The sequence below is a fragment of the Ambystoma mexicanum genome, chromosome 6q (genome assembly GCF_040938575.1).
Source record: "Ambystoma mexicanum isolate Mex_15411 chromosome 6q, UKY_AmexF1_1, whole genome shotgun sequence".
Lineage (NCBI taxonomy): Eukaryota > Metazoa > Chordata > Amphibia > Caudata > Ambystomatidae > Ambystoma > Ambystoma mexicanum.
In genome coordinates this window covers 433,571,894-433,587,216 of record NC_090937.1, presented here as the reverse complement: position 1 = coordinate 433,587,216, position 15,323 = coordinate 433,571,894, and the positions used below count along the sequence as shown (strand labels likewise).

General features: G+C 42.7%; 1 protein-coding gene across 9 annotated transcripts in view; it reads right to left on the bottom strand.

Annotated features, from left to right (window-relative positions):
• LINGO2 (leucine rich repeat and Ig domain containing 2) overlaps positions 1-15,323 on the bottom strand; it is a 5,916,036-nt gene that overhangs the window by 42,268 nt on the left and 5,858,445 nt on the right. The gene's annotated exons all lie outside the window — the stretch shown is intronic.

Genomic DNA, 15,323 nt, shown 5'->3' with positions numbered 1-15,323 from the left:
GCATCTTGGGAAGGTATGGGGTTGGGTTCCCCTTATTTACAGATCTATCATGCAATTGGACTGGAATGGCAAAATTACAATCACCTTCTTCACACTCAGTTCTGGGTATCGGGAAAGCAGTCAATTCGCCCAGAGCTTTTAGGTGTGAGGAGGGCAATGAGATAGAGAGTACTTTCCTCGACTTTTGTGAAACATTACTAGATTGATTAAAATGTAGTTTAGTTTGTTTATGACTATGATGTGTTATTTATAACACACTTGATAAATACCCACAGATTTCGAAGCACAGACCCGGGGATCAAACCTGTGTTGCTCCACGTCGACTTGCTTCCAAGGCGAGTGCGTTGCCCCCGAGCTATCCTCCCGAGACCACAATGGGACTCACTTGTTAGACTTTGCAGCTCACATGAAACACAATTAGAAGGGGACAGACCTTCTATCCTCGTAGGCATACTCAAAGACTCTGAAGGTGTATTGTTAAAACCTTTCAGTAATGTCTCTAGCTCACAAATTAAGTTATTATCTTTATTGACTCAGGTCATGGTGAGAGCAGAGCTGGTCAGGGCGAGAGCTAATTATAAGAACACTCTTGAAAGTCACAATGCAAAATGAGACAATCTAGCTTGGGATGAATTGGTTGAAGCATGTGCCAAGCATGACTCCAAAATGTTCTGGGATCTGGTGTCAGATGGACCACAATACAAACGTATTGAGTCCTTCTTTTCTTAAACCGGAACCCGATCCAAGGACTGAAACCAATTGGCTAAAATGCACCGTAAAAGCTTTTCACAAATGTAGGAACTGTAATTTTTGCAATTTTGCTCTTTATCCAACCATGTCTTTCACTTGCCATTGTGGTCTCAAGTCCGAGATCGATGACTTTATAAACTGTAAATCGAAGTTTATAATACATGTAATCATATGTGTCTGTGGCAAAGTGTTTATAGGGAGTACTATTTGTGAGCTACGGATACGCAAACATCTAGCCAATCTCAGCAGTCAAGATCCTAAACTGCCCTTCGCAGTCCACTGGCAAGCAAACCATCAACTGGCCAACAAGAAAGACATTTGTTTCATTGGACTACAGCAAGCACAATCTCACACAACAGGGTGCGATCGCCAACTCCTCCTCAGGCAACTTGATTTGCGAATGATTACGATGTACTAAGCTAGGCTTAAACAGTGAACATGAACTGCATGTCTTTCTGTGATCCAATAAGAATCTTTTTTTCGTGCAATACCCCTTCTCCAACAGGGTATCCTTTCTCACCAATGTGATGAGATGTGTATCTTTGTTGTCCGTCACTTTGACTAACTCTGACATGATAATATGGGAATTTGTTTCACAAATAAGAGGTGAAAGGCCTAATTGAGCGCTAAGAAGGGCATTTTAGCAAAGCTATGACATTGATATCAAATGCACTATATATTCCCATACACATAACTTTACTGTCGTGCCAGGCCTAATCTGGCAACACATTCATTGATTTACAGGCAATGGACCGGATCTTATTAATCACACACCACCTGGTATGGCTTTTATTGCTAAATTTGCTCACCATAACCTAGTACTTATACCAAATAAGGTGCCTCACTTAATCAGATCTGATATATTTCACACATATAGCGTGCCATATAACTTTCTTATGTGCCATAACAATTTAGTGGTATTTAACATATCATTGTCAATGCGGATGCTCACCAACAATTTCCTTCATAATGATGCAGCATAGCATACATGCTAGTTACATAATTTGCAATAGTGGTTGCGTTTGATACCCGAAGCATATAATCGCAATAGTAGTGTTTTTAAATTTCACAAACTAAAAACCATTAGCTAATGCCATGAATGTTTACCCTGGCACTTTCACAGATCCCAATGGACAGCGTTAACTTTGAGACATATTATCACGTGACCAACTCACAGAACCATTTCCTTGAGCAACCCGTCGGCGCTTGCGTTGCTCTTTACTGTGCAGGCCAGACAATGGCAGGGTCGCACACTGGCGAGACCCGCAATGACTAATAAAGGATTCTGTCGAAGACTCACCATGTGTGGCTTCGCATATATTTCTACAGATCAACATCCTAAGTATCTTATACATGTACTGTGTGCTTTTTAAAGCTCACGGCTACTTGATCTTTCTATGAGGGGAAACCGCATTGTCCTTGGCTGGGCCAGAAACAAATGTCTAATCAGTTCATTGTTGTCAATATGTGAGAACCTCCAGCATCTGTTACGCCTTCCTGTAGCAGTGGAGTGTCAACATGAAGTGTCATCTTTCCCAGGCTGGGCACTGTCCAGTCATAATTAATTGTTCAAGACTGTGTTTTAACTTGAAGTTACCTACATCTTCCTTAAAACAGAGAAAATTAACACAGTTTATAGGGGATTTTGACATTTAAAGAATTAAGCCTTTCCACAAAAACATACTTTTAAAACAGGCGATTTTTCATTTTCTTCAGGGAAAAACATCTTTAAACTGAGACATTTACATCCAATTTTCTTAGGCAGCAGTCACATTTAACTCAGCATTATTCTGTCTTTGAGTGCTGGGATGTGTCTGCAATCTGGATGTATGTATCCAGCCTTTGCTTGGAGTTCTCTCTGCAGAGCTGAATTTGTTAATGTTGCAATTTTTAGCTGGATGTTTCCCGTGGAAATGGAACCAAATGTTATTGAGCTGGTTTTTCATAAGATACATTTCTTAGCTGCTGTCAGTCAATGAGGCCCAGCTTCTCTGGCCATACTGGATGATCTGTACCCCTTTTAATTTCAATGGTTCACTGGCCAATGAATGGAGCTAGTACCAAAACAGCACTGTGAAGGTTGTAAAAGCTGCATTTTAAAAGGCATTGTCAGTTTGGACTTTAGGACAATTCTGCTGCCTTGCTGCATGTGGGAATGTGACAGCACCCACTGGCATGCTCTGCAGTGAGATTTCTGTCTTTACCCTAACTTTGACTGTGTGGCAGGGGTGTGCAGCCTTTGGTGAGTGTGACCCATGCACAGTTTTGCAGATTTTTGGGTGCACAGGGGTACATCCATTTTTGGCTGTTTCTTTCGACATTGGTAAAGTGAGGCAGTGGGGCCTATCGGCATGGGTAAAAATATCCCACACTCATCCTAGCCACAGCGCCCTCATACCTGGTTTTCCCCAAATATATGTACAATATACACACATAACCTAAAGGGATCAGAAACAAATGTTGAAGACAGGGTATGGGTAGACCAATTCTCAAAGCTCGATCAGGGCTCAGAGGAAGAAATTGAAGACACACAGGACCAGCCTAGGTTCACAATCTCATTAAAAGAGATGATTCTACCCCAGACCCATAATTGTTCTCAATGCCTGGATGGAATTCCTGCGGAATTATTCAAAGAGCTGATAGATATCTGGGCGTCCATACTCACCATAGTATGCAGTGCTATTCCAAGTATACACAGAATACAAAGAGTCTTGGAAGCTTGCAGTTATTTTTCCAATATTTAAAAAGGGAAATAGAGCGAGCCTGTCGGCCAACAGGCACACCTCCCTGGGCTACCAACAGATCTAGACATAACATCAGACATGTGCGAGAAGTGGTGATCAGGGGCACTGCACTACATACTTCCAAATAGCATAGGGGGTACGGCAGGGTTGTGTATTAGCTCCCTTGCTCTTTCATTATACATTAAAGGTAGATATGACTCCCTATAACAGTTGGAGTGTGACATACCGAAGATTGGCACCAGGTCTTTGCCAGTCCTGGCATATACAGACAATACTGTGCTTGTAGCACACACTCCAAGGGCCCTACACATGTTAATTGGAGAATACATACACTTCATGCATTAATTAGAGCTTAGGGTGAATCCGGCAAAATCTTCTGTCATAATCTGATGGTTAGGGAACAAAGCTCCCACAATGCCCACAATGTTTACCAATAATTGTCCGATCCCTAGAGTTTTGGACTTTTGACTATCTAGGCATTTGTTCTTCTGCAAATTTAACATGAGGATCCCATATTATAAAGTAGGTCCCACAGATGAAACAGTCATTGGGAGGAATAGCTCACTTTACTGCTATGTGCAAGAGCCAACCACTAAACATAATCTTATACGTGTATGCTACGAAAACCAAAGCAGCTATTACATATGATGCACCACTATGTGGTTTCTCAAAAACTTCCAAGCTCCAAGTTATTGAAATGTATTATTTAAAGAAGTGATATGTTTGTCTAGACCCTCCTCAAGTTTTTCTGTGCATAAACTAAGCTCAGATTGAGCTATTTGGAGAATGACCTATCTCTCAAACTAGTCTTCCACTGGTTGTGAATCTGATCGACTCTAAGGGCAACTCTAACCCAGTGCATTTTCAAGGATGGTTTAGCAAGGCATGCTGCCTTTAAGATCCCTTGGCTGCAATATATGCAGACATTTCTATTAAACATCAATGCACAATCATTGCTGAAACCACACTACAGCAAGGACAAGTCAATGTACAAATATATCAGAATGCAATCAATCTCTTTTGTCATTTACAAAAGAGAAGCTGGAGAGATTTTAACTCCTTTTAATCACAAGCATAGTATTTGTAACCCATACACTATTCATTTAGGATTACCTGGTGTGTAGCTTCAAGACGAATGATAGATTCCTAATTACAAGAGCATGTTTTAACTGCATGCAAATACAAGCTATAACTGCAGTATAACGCGGACAACGTGATGATACTAGTTGCCCATTGAGCTTTGAGGCAAATGAGGACTGGGTGCACTTTGTTTCTTATTGTCCAGCCTATCACTATGCTAGGAAAAACACACTTCTACTTGTTATAAGACGGGCTACATTTTTACAGTGCCACCCAGCTCGATGCAATTTCTTAGCTACTAAGTCTCTCTCTGCTTGTCCTTTTGGCATTACTGTCATATCATAGACAGGCTTTTAAAATAAGAATTGTTTACCTTGCTTCAGTATCATTTTTAACTGTAACATGTGGGATTTTAGTGTTTTTTGTTGTAGTAATTATATTTGTTCTGTTTTTATGGGAAATTGTTTTTATCATCTTAATTCCTTGTTATTTGAATGAATAATCTGTTTTATTATTGGTGTCGTTTTATGGAAAACGTTTTCTGCAATAAACTGATTGGATTTATTGATAAGAGAAGATAATTTTGTATCTGGGACTGTGGGAGGCTTAGAGTCTGCTTTTTATTTTACCATGTGTGGCAGGAACTTGAGTAAGTCTTTCAAGTTTTTGAATCAGCTTACTGAAATTTGAAACACCCAGCATTCAATTTTAAAACAGCCAACCTAAGAATAGTAATGATCACACCTTGGCATTAGAATAAATACCCAATGTAGGTGGTAGTGTGAGCATGACTCACTGGCTCAAAGAAGCACCATAGTCCAATACCCATCCCTCAAAGTCCATTCTCCAGTTTATCCTCAAAAGATTGAAAACACTCGGTCAGGGCATGAACTCCTTCCAAAGTGATATAATGTAGGAAGAACTTGGCAATCGTCAACAGAAGATATGAGAGATCAATTCTGACCAGGTATAGGCTTATGATAATCCTGCCAAAACTCAGAGCTGTGTGTATGGATCTCCGATCTCATTAACCCAAAATAAGCCCATCTCTTAAATAAGTGAGTGTACGTTTATCAGTAAAGCAAGATTATTGTACAAACGACTAGAAGCGGCTATATGACACCGTAGAGTCAAACTAACCTGGATCTCTCTGAACCACACAAACATTTCCCATTATATACATGTTGCAACATTTAAAACACTGCCATATATTTCGTTATGAAATCATCCCCCAAAATGATTGGTCAACCTACGCAAAGAAATCTAATCCCCCCAAGTTCTCACATTCTCATTGGATACATTAAAATAATCACCAACTCCCTTCGACATACATTTACATAAACTCATGGTTAACGCACATCCCATTTTGGGATCTTTCTGTAGTACGTCATGACATTATTACATACTTGCATATTCACACACAATAAACCTAATCTCGTACAGGTTCCATCTGGTTGGGGACCTCTAACCCTGGTTGTGATGCATGCGGCTTTGGAAGGACACTTCATCAATATGAGGAGGGGGAAAAGCAAACAAATTCCCTTTGAACTGGTAATAAGCATCTTATTTGCCCAGAATTGCCAGCGTCCTCATTTCACACTGATCTCTAATGATTACCATTTCAGCATGCATGGCCTCTGGCCACATGCTAGTCATTCCTAAGAACCTTATCAAAACCCATAAACCATTTGTCCACTCAGCACTTATAATTCTCTTGCACTGGGTTTATTACCTGGCCCCAATTTGACCCTACCAGGTGGCCAGACCTCCCTGGACACTGGAAAACTCCCATGAACTTAAAAAGATTAGATCTCCTCTCCACAATAGCACTAAGTTTTAAAACCCTTGCATGACTGCAACTGACCAGTTTGATTAATTGCAGCTTCCCTCAGCCTTCAACCTTGATCAACCAGCTTCCAGGGTCACACAGAGTTTATCTCACTACCCCAGATTTCTGAGGCCTACACAACGCCCAGCTATGAGGGGACTTGTGGTATACAAATATGTGTATTCGTCATGTACTCCTTGTTCCCCAACTGTCCAAACACATTTCCATGAAAACCTCCATGTATATATGTCTGTGCATGTATGTTCAAGACTACCAAATCCCCTCACAGTGGCTTCTCTTTTCGCAAATCTCCTTTCTCGCATGCAGATATGAAGCTCCTTGCTTCCGTCTTTTGCGCTCTGCGTTGCATACCACACAAATACATTATGTTCACATTGTATCTTCAGACTTGGCATTATGTTGCTACATGCATGTGAATCTAAAATGTATCAACTATACACAAAGTAACACTAATAGTAATACTCATTTCATTCCCATTAACTACACAAGATGCATGTGACATTGCGCTAACATCGCCGCCACCTTAGTTATCAATAGGGCGCGCGAAATGCAAACCCTTCTTTCCCATGGCGACATTTATCGACCACCCCAAAAGGGTTCTTATCAATCCACTGAAAGTGGGCAAAGCATGCTTGACTGGCTCAGGGTTGAAACCGCCTCTCTGCCCTTTCCACAGTGTTATTTCTTATCCATACAGGGCCCAAATATTGCCCCAGAAATGGGCAAGAAGGAACCATAGTGAGATATCAAATCAGCATATTCTTAGATGATCCATATGCAATCCTTAAAAAGAGAAGTTACACTCTCATTAAGTGGAATCAAACACATGTAGTGTCCCTACCCTGTACTGTGCCGTACTTCTCCAGGGCTTAGCCATGCACTGTGTACTTAAGGTGGCGTCCAAAGTAAGCCCAGACATGCGTGGGACATTATTTGTCCCACAAGTTCCCTTTCTTCGATTGTTTGCAATACAATATAATCAAAATTCCTTATTTGATTACTAATTCATTTTTAGGGGATCTTTAAAAGTTTTCTCTTGTTAATCAGATACAAAATGCATTTAAATCTCAAACGGCTATGCACTTGAGTTCCATAGCCACCAATGGCTCAATTTAAAAGTGACATATATTTCTTACGAAAATAAAATATTTTATTCATAAATATTTTGTAATATTTGCCTGTTTGCCAGTAGAAAAACAATCCCAGCTATCGTATTTTAAACATTTTTGTGAGTATTGTTCTTGCTCCTTTGTCTTCCATTGTGTAAGCTGCCCCAACAAGAGTTTATGTTTATGTTTCTGAATTTATAAAGCACACCAGGTACCCCTAGGCTTACGGGTGCTTAACGGACATACAATAAACTAGACATAACACATATAAAGAAGAAGAGACTGGTCACGTGGACAGAAGAATAATCTTGAAAGTGAAATTCCAGAGGTCGTAGGGCAAGTGGGACACAAGAGTAAAATACTGTCTTAAGCTTTTTCTTAAAGACCTCTGTAGATGATACAGCTCTTAGTGAAGTCGTTAAGGCATTCAATGCCTGGGGGACCGCTAATGCAAAGGCACCATTCCTTGCCTTCTTGGTTTTACATTGAGTGATGGTAAGAAGATTCGAATCATCTAATCTTAGAGCTCTGAGGCTATGTTTTATTATGATGGCTTTTTTTAAGGTAGGCGGCCATTTGGCCCTGCACAGATTTATGGGTGATAAGAAGTAACCTTAAAGAAACCCTGGCCCTATAGGGAGCCAGTGGAGGCTTCTTCTTGCTTTTGAAACATGATCTCTTTTCTTAAGGCATTTAACACCCCCCACTGCTCCATTTTGGATTACCTGGAGGCGGTGAAAGTCAGATAGAGCAATGCCCACAGAAAACTACAGCAATTGTCCACTTTGGATCCTATTATTGCCCTAGCTAGGGTCTCCGTTTTTTTTCGGAGATGAAAGGTCTTAGGTGGCGGAACAGTTTGATAAAATAGGAAGATGAGGGGATCAGACTGTTAACCTGGGCTTTCATATTCAAGTTTTTGTCTAAGTAGATGCCCAGGGCCTTCACTTTACTCATGACCTCAATCTTACAATTATCTATATAAGTTATTATAGCTTGGTCCCAGTTTCTCAAGTTTAGTCTCTGAACCAACTAGTAGAAGCTCCGTTTTTGAGCTGTTGATGGCCAAACCATTGGCCACCATTCAATGTTGAATCTTTTGATAGATGTTATTCATAAGTATTTCGTCCTCCTGATGTGAACCTGACATGGGTATGACACACTGAGTGTCATCCACGTAATTCGCAAACATATGATCCCTTCTCATCTGAAAGAAGGGGATCATAAAGATGTTATAAAAGCACAGAGACACACAAGCTCCCTGTGGGACTCCATAGATGAGGGTTGTAGGTTTGGCTTCTGTGAGATCGCTTGCAACCCTAACCTGACTGCCCTTCAAGAAGGAGGAGATCCAATTGGTCGCTGCCGGGGAGAACTTGGCATTATTCCTTAACCTGGTGGACAGAATGGTATGGTCCACCAGGTAGAAGGCCGCTGAAAGGTCGAGAATCATGAGTAGAGAGATTTGGCCCTTTTCCATATTCTGAAGGAGATGGGATTTTAAGGCCAGGAGAGCTGTCTTAGTTCCATGATTAATTCTGAACCCCGATTGATAGTTATGGAGGATCTGATTCTGCTCTAAAAATATTGAGATTTGATGATAAGCAACACTGTCCAGGATTTTTAACAGAAAGATGGTGTTAGTAAAAGGTCTGTAATTCGATGGAGTATGTGGACAGAGTTGGGCTTGTTCACAGGAGGAGTAATCCAGGCATGTTTCATATTGTCTGGAACCCTATTAAGAGCGAAAGAAGTATTAACAAATTCAGTCAATGCTGGGATGAGAATGGTGGCGCACTCCTTTATCATAAAAGAGGAGCATGGATCCCCCTTACATCTCGTATTTTTAAGTTGAGCATTAGTTTGGGCCAGAGTAGAAGTACCAGAAGTACTAGGGTTATTATTAGTAGTAATAACTGTGCTACTACCAACCATAGTACCACACCTACCAACAATATAGCACTGCCACCGGTAAAAGTCATAGGGCCTCATTACGAGTCCAGCGGTAGCCGTGGCGGTAAAACCGCCTGGTTACTGCCGGACTCGTATTACCATTCCGCCTCTGTGATTCCCGGAATTACCAGGGCATTACAACCCCGGTTTTCCGGGAATCACGGAGGCGGAATGGTGTTAATCCCCATTCCCATCGAGTCCTATGGGACTCGATGGGAATGGGGATCATGGAAACACCAGCAGCATCTCGTAATGCTGCCGGTGTTTCCTTATCTGCCTGCAGGTGGGCGGTGTTAAACCCGCCAGGTCAGACCTGGCGGGAACATCACCTCCCGGCTGCTGGAGTTGTGATTGCCCGGCATGGAAACAACGGTGGCGGCGGGTTTACCGCCACAGTTGTTTCCATAATGGGAGATTTGTAATCAGGCCCATACTATTACTGCCAGTAGTAGTACTTTTAGCAACAATAGGATTGCTAACATTTCTGTTAGTAGTAATACTGCTAGTAGTAGTAGCAGTATCCCCAATAGCAGTAAGGGAAGTGCTAGCACTACTAACAGCAGTAGTAATAGTGCTAGCAGTAGTGTTACTGAATGTGATGTCAGTAGTACTAAAACCACTACTACTGGTTGTAGAAAAAGTACTTGTAATAGTAGTTTTAAATCTACTATCAATAGGAGCATTGCTACTATCAGCAGTGGAGGTAGCACCATTAGTATGTCTATTACTTCTAGTAGTTGTGGAAGTATTACCATTAGTGTCAGTACTACCATCAATACTACTAGCAGTGCTACAAGTAGTATTATTATGGTTGCTTGCAGCAATAACATCAACAGATTTTTAGTAGCATTAACATCAACAGAGGTAGCACTGCTATTATCGGAAGTAGCACTAATACTACTAGTAACTCTGTTTCTAAGACTATCACTGGTGGCTGTACTATTAGTAGCACCACTACTCAAACTGAGGGTACTTTAGCAGCATGAGTGCTGCAGGTAATATTCATAGTAGTACCACCTCTGCTATTTATTTGTGTAAAGACTGAATGTCCGCTTTAACATGCAATCTGGCGTGCTATTTGCCTTGCTGCCGCAGTGTGAGCCGAGGTCTCAGGGCAGGAATGACAGTCCATTCTGATCTTGAGCACTTCCAATAATTAAGGGTGCCATTCTTGCCACATATGCTCATATTTTTCAACCAGCCCATGACAGCTTGTCCCTCCCTTTTTTTCTGACTACATTCACCTGCCGCACTGCCTATTCTTGACTTGTGTGACGGCCAGACTCTAAGCTTGTCAGTCTCTGAATTAGTATTCCAGAGTTTGCCCTGTGGGAAAAATATAAAGGTTAAGCCCGGGTTAAAAGCCACCACATTTTAACTGGGAGGTTGGAGCACATCTCGAATCAATCACACAGCCAGACATTGGGCCTCATTACGAGCATCGCGGTAGCCGTGCCTGTATGGCAGGCACGGCTACGCCATGCTCGTTACAGCCCGCCACCCGCAATTGGGCAATAACCAGCCCATTACGAGATGAATGGTCCAGTAATTGCTCATTTGCGGGTGGTGGAATTGCCGTGCTCCCGATCCCCATTCTGCCCATAGGGCAGAATGAGGGTGGGGATCATGGTTGCACCGGCACTGTTGATAATGGTACCGGTGCAATCACGAGTTCTGCTTGCGGGTGCCGAACTAGTAATGTTGCGGGACGGTATGAACGGTGCCGGTGCCTTACCGGCACCGTTCATACCGTCACCGCCACAATTATAATGAGGCCCATTGTGTGTTGTCAACTAATTTAGTGCTTCGAAACTGCCTCACCAAGACAATCCATAGGATTGAAAACATGTTAGAATACACCTTCCTTCAGGCAAACCTGATCTATGGTCCACCCTACTGGATCCACACTACCCAACTACAAAACATGACTTTCCAATTGAACATCATGTCTTTGCTATGTTTTTGGTATGTTCACCCTCTTGCCCATCCCCTGCTCCTTTTCTTCCTCTGACTAAGGACCGGATATCCTAGACGGGACACAATATAGCAACTTGCAGACAAGCCTGGGAACTGTGAGACCCCTGCGGTAGTGATTTGGCACAGTATGCAAACCTTCTAACAGAACAAAACATGATGCATTCTGGGAATTGCACCCTTCCTGCACTTCAACTGAACCAATTGGATTTCGGACCCTGAGAGCAATGATTTGAAAAATGAAATCTCAGGGTTGGAAAAGTGGCATCCAGCGCCATGGAGGCCTCTGGTCACACTACCTATGAGGGGCTGTAAAGAACTCTCACGTTGAAATATGTGCAACAATCGATCTTTAGCAGGCATGTCACTCGTATGTTGAAACAGACTCTACAGTGCACACATGCCACTGAGATATACATACAATATGGTATAGTGCCACTAAAAACGAAACTCCTGTGCACTTGCCTTCAACCGAGGTTCATTGAAATGACCTCTCAACTGTCATGTCATTGTGAATTTATGCTCGCAGCTTAAGTATTGTGATATTAGCCTCAATTACCTACGAGCCGAATCCCTGACACATGGAGCAGGATTGTGAGGATTTGCACAGTCCCTCGTTTTCACGAGGATCCAATGCGTTTCCCTCAAGGACAGATGCATTGGTTTGATGAGGAGGGACTTTTCGAGGGATTAATTGGCTGACACTAATTACCTTCAGGTGATAAGGCGTAGCGAGCAGCTCTCTGCCTCTGCTTTAAAGGACCTTCCATAACAAGGCAGATTAACGAGTCCAACATTGTGGGTTCCGTTCGCCTGGCAGTGATCCCTGCAACCCTGGCGGAGGCGAGCCATTAGCTCTACCTGAATTATTATTAATTAGCTTCCGAGTGAGTGGGCTACTGCAGGGGCCGGGATACGAAGCTTCGCCGCAGTGAACGAAAAAGCTACATTAAAGAATAATTACACCAGAAACTGCATCTTCTGAGTGGTGTTAGATGAACAGAGTTTCACCACCATAAAAGAACGCACATGCTTTAAGGAAGTACGGCCTAGCATTGGCCCACTAACTACTGGTGTGGCCGATGCATATTAAATTCTGCACTTCACCAGACTCTCAACAACATTTATACCTATTTTACCACTCACTGCAATTTAAAAAACAACTTGTGCTGGTGGAGTAGGAGATGGGAGGGCCACTGCATCTCTTCCTCGTGCTTCCCGCCATGACTGCAACATCGTTAATGCATGCATGCATGAGACGTTCAGGCAGGTGTAAAACAAATGGATTCCTACAGAATCCACCTGAATTTAGCACCTGCTAAAAGGAGGAGAATTGCAGAGGAGTCCATTGCAACAGGCCCATTTTCCTGAAAGTGGAAAAGTGAGGTGTAATACAAATCATAATCTGTCCACACCTTACTTTGATACTTTGGGGCTGTTTCGTTTTATTTGAAGGCAAAGAAGGGGCATAACGTGTAATAAACGTTTACACCGCAAATACCTTTTCTGCCTTCAGGTACTATGGGGCTCATTTTGGAGAAAAAACTATGTTTCAAGCAAGAAATCACCAACCTCAGCATTTACGTGCTGTTGGGTCACCTGCATGCAATTTTCAACTTTCAAAAAACCAAGCACTAAAGGAAAGAGTAAATAGAGGCGAAATGGCATTTTACTCGTTCGTTTCACTGTCGGTTTTGTGACAAGTAAATGCCAGCTGTACATTGAGCTTTGCAGACAGCACTTATAATGGATTCCTAGAGACTATGCGTGCTTTCCGCAGGTGTTTCATGCAGGCTTTGCATAGAAACCCATTAGTTTAACATCAGCATAAAAATACATGATGGCGTTAAACCATATGCTGCTGTTGAAAGTCGGAGAAGGCAAGCGAGGTGGAAATGTTAATTCTGTTTCGTGCGCCTTAACGGCTTCTAAACAGGGTCAGACTGGGACAAGAAATAGACCCGGTCACCCAAAAAAAGTGGCCCACCCCTCGCCTCAAGACCCTTGACCTCTGATGACATCACCAGAAGTGATGTCATTTGCCCCCACCCCAAAGTGACATCCCGGGAAGTGATGAAACGAGCTTTTCTTCCCTTGACAAAACAGGAAGTGGCATCAAATAACATTGTCCTAAGTACACTAAATTACTGTGAATCCAAGCAGACGTCCAAGCCAAATGATAATATGTTATTGTATAGCACTTACGCTTAACCTCTTTTTTATAGAACAAATATGCATACAATATCACCCAGCCTGTGTTGGTACTCATTTATCGACCTAAGAAGGATGAAAGGGTTTTTGAAAAAGAAAATGAAAAGAAATTTGAAAAAAAAACTATATTTTGTTCTTCCAGACCGGCAGAGGCATGGCCAGAAACCAGCCCCCACTCCCCAGGGATGATTTCGGCCCGGCCACAGGCCGAAATGCAGAGGAGCCAATCCGACCCTGCTTCTAAATGGCTGTAAAACACCCTGGGAGTGTAGTGTAAAAGTGAAGTGTAAATGGCTAACACCTTGATTTTACACCTTAAGTTTGCACTCTGCAGCTTTGAAAATGAGCCCCTAAAAGTCATTAAATCAATAGATTCCTATGGAACCTGCCTGCTTTTAGCACCTGCTAGAAGCAGGCAAAGGACAAGGCTGAGCGAGTTCTAGAAAATAAAGAACAAACCATGACCGGATGAGCATGTGTTGAATGACATGGATGCATGCAGGCAGGTATGCCTGCTGTAGCTGCCAGTTGATATTGTAATCCCTTTATTTTACTCATCATTACATTGAGGCTGTCTGGGCCTTATCTTTTACTTGTACTGCAATACTCATAATAACACGCATGTACACCATTCAGTATTTTCTGCAGGCCGAAAATGCATATTTGATCACAACTCATAATAATTGTTCCCCTTACATTTGTGCTACTTAACGTATTTACTTTTGTCGCCAACTTCAATCCGAGACCAGTTAAAGAATGTCTCTTTCCGTCTTGTGTTCATGTAATATTTCCTCGAGCCTTGTGCTTAGTTCTTTCAGGCTGCTGCATTACCCATCTCGAGCCCCGCCCCCGCCTACACCAAAACAACCGCCTCGCCCTCCTAAAGAAAAAAAGCACCAGGAAAAAGTCCTGCGGTAAGCCGCTCCGAGCTTCCGCTTGCATCGTAAAGAGATGCTGAAATCACCGGCTCTTCATTTCTGCGGCAGCTGGTGAGGGAACCGCCGAGTCAGAAACTAACACCTGAAGGGTTGTCAAGCGCCCACATCTCGCTAATTACACTACTTTACTTCAGAAAGATTCCAGGTGCGAGACGAAATGTGACAGACACGCGCAATTTTATGTTTTTCTTCCTTGTTTTCTTCCTCTCTTCTTTGTGGAAATATCTGAGGACCTGCCGATTGAGCGCCCATTAGAGTTGTCTGGCGGAGAACCCGTGGCTGCAATTACGATGGCTAAAGCAAGCGTCTGACACTGACCACGTGCCTCTTACCGCAGGAGATGCACAGGCCTCCCATACATTGCTCTACCGCAGCACTTTGGACGCTAGTTGTAGATGCACCTACCTGTAGGCTCGTCCTAGTCAGCAGGAGAATGTATAAAGGACCAGCACAGCAGAACATGGTGTGGGTGACTTGCGTAAGGCACTCTGGGACAGTTTGGTTTACTAGGTGCATGCTGATGTTGACAGCTTTAGCCAATGTCACCTACGAGGGGCCATATTACCGAAAATACCTTTATGCAAGTAAGAGCAAATGTGCACGATATTAGCCCTAGCTGAACAAGTGCCCCAGTGCAACACACAGGGCCTCATTACGACCCTGGCGCTAAGTGGTTAATGGCGCCGTAAAAGGCTGCAGCGCCGTTAACCACTTA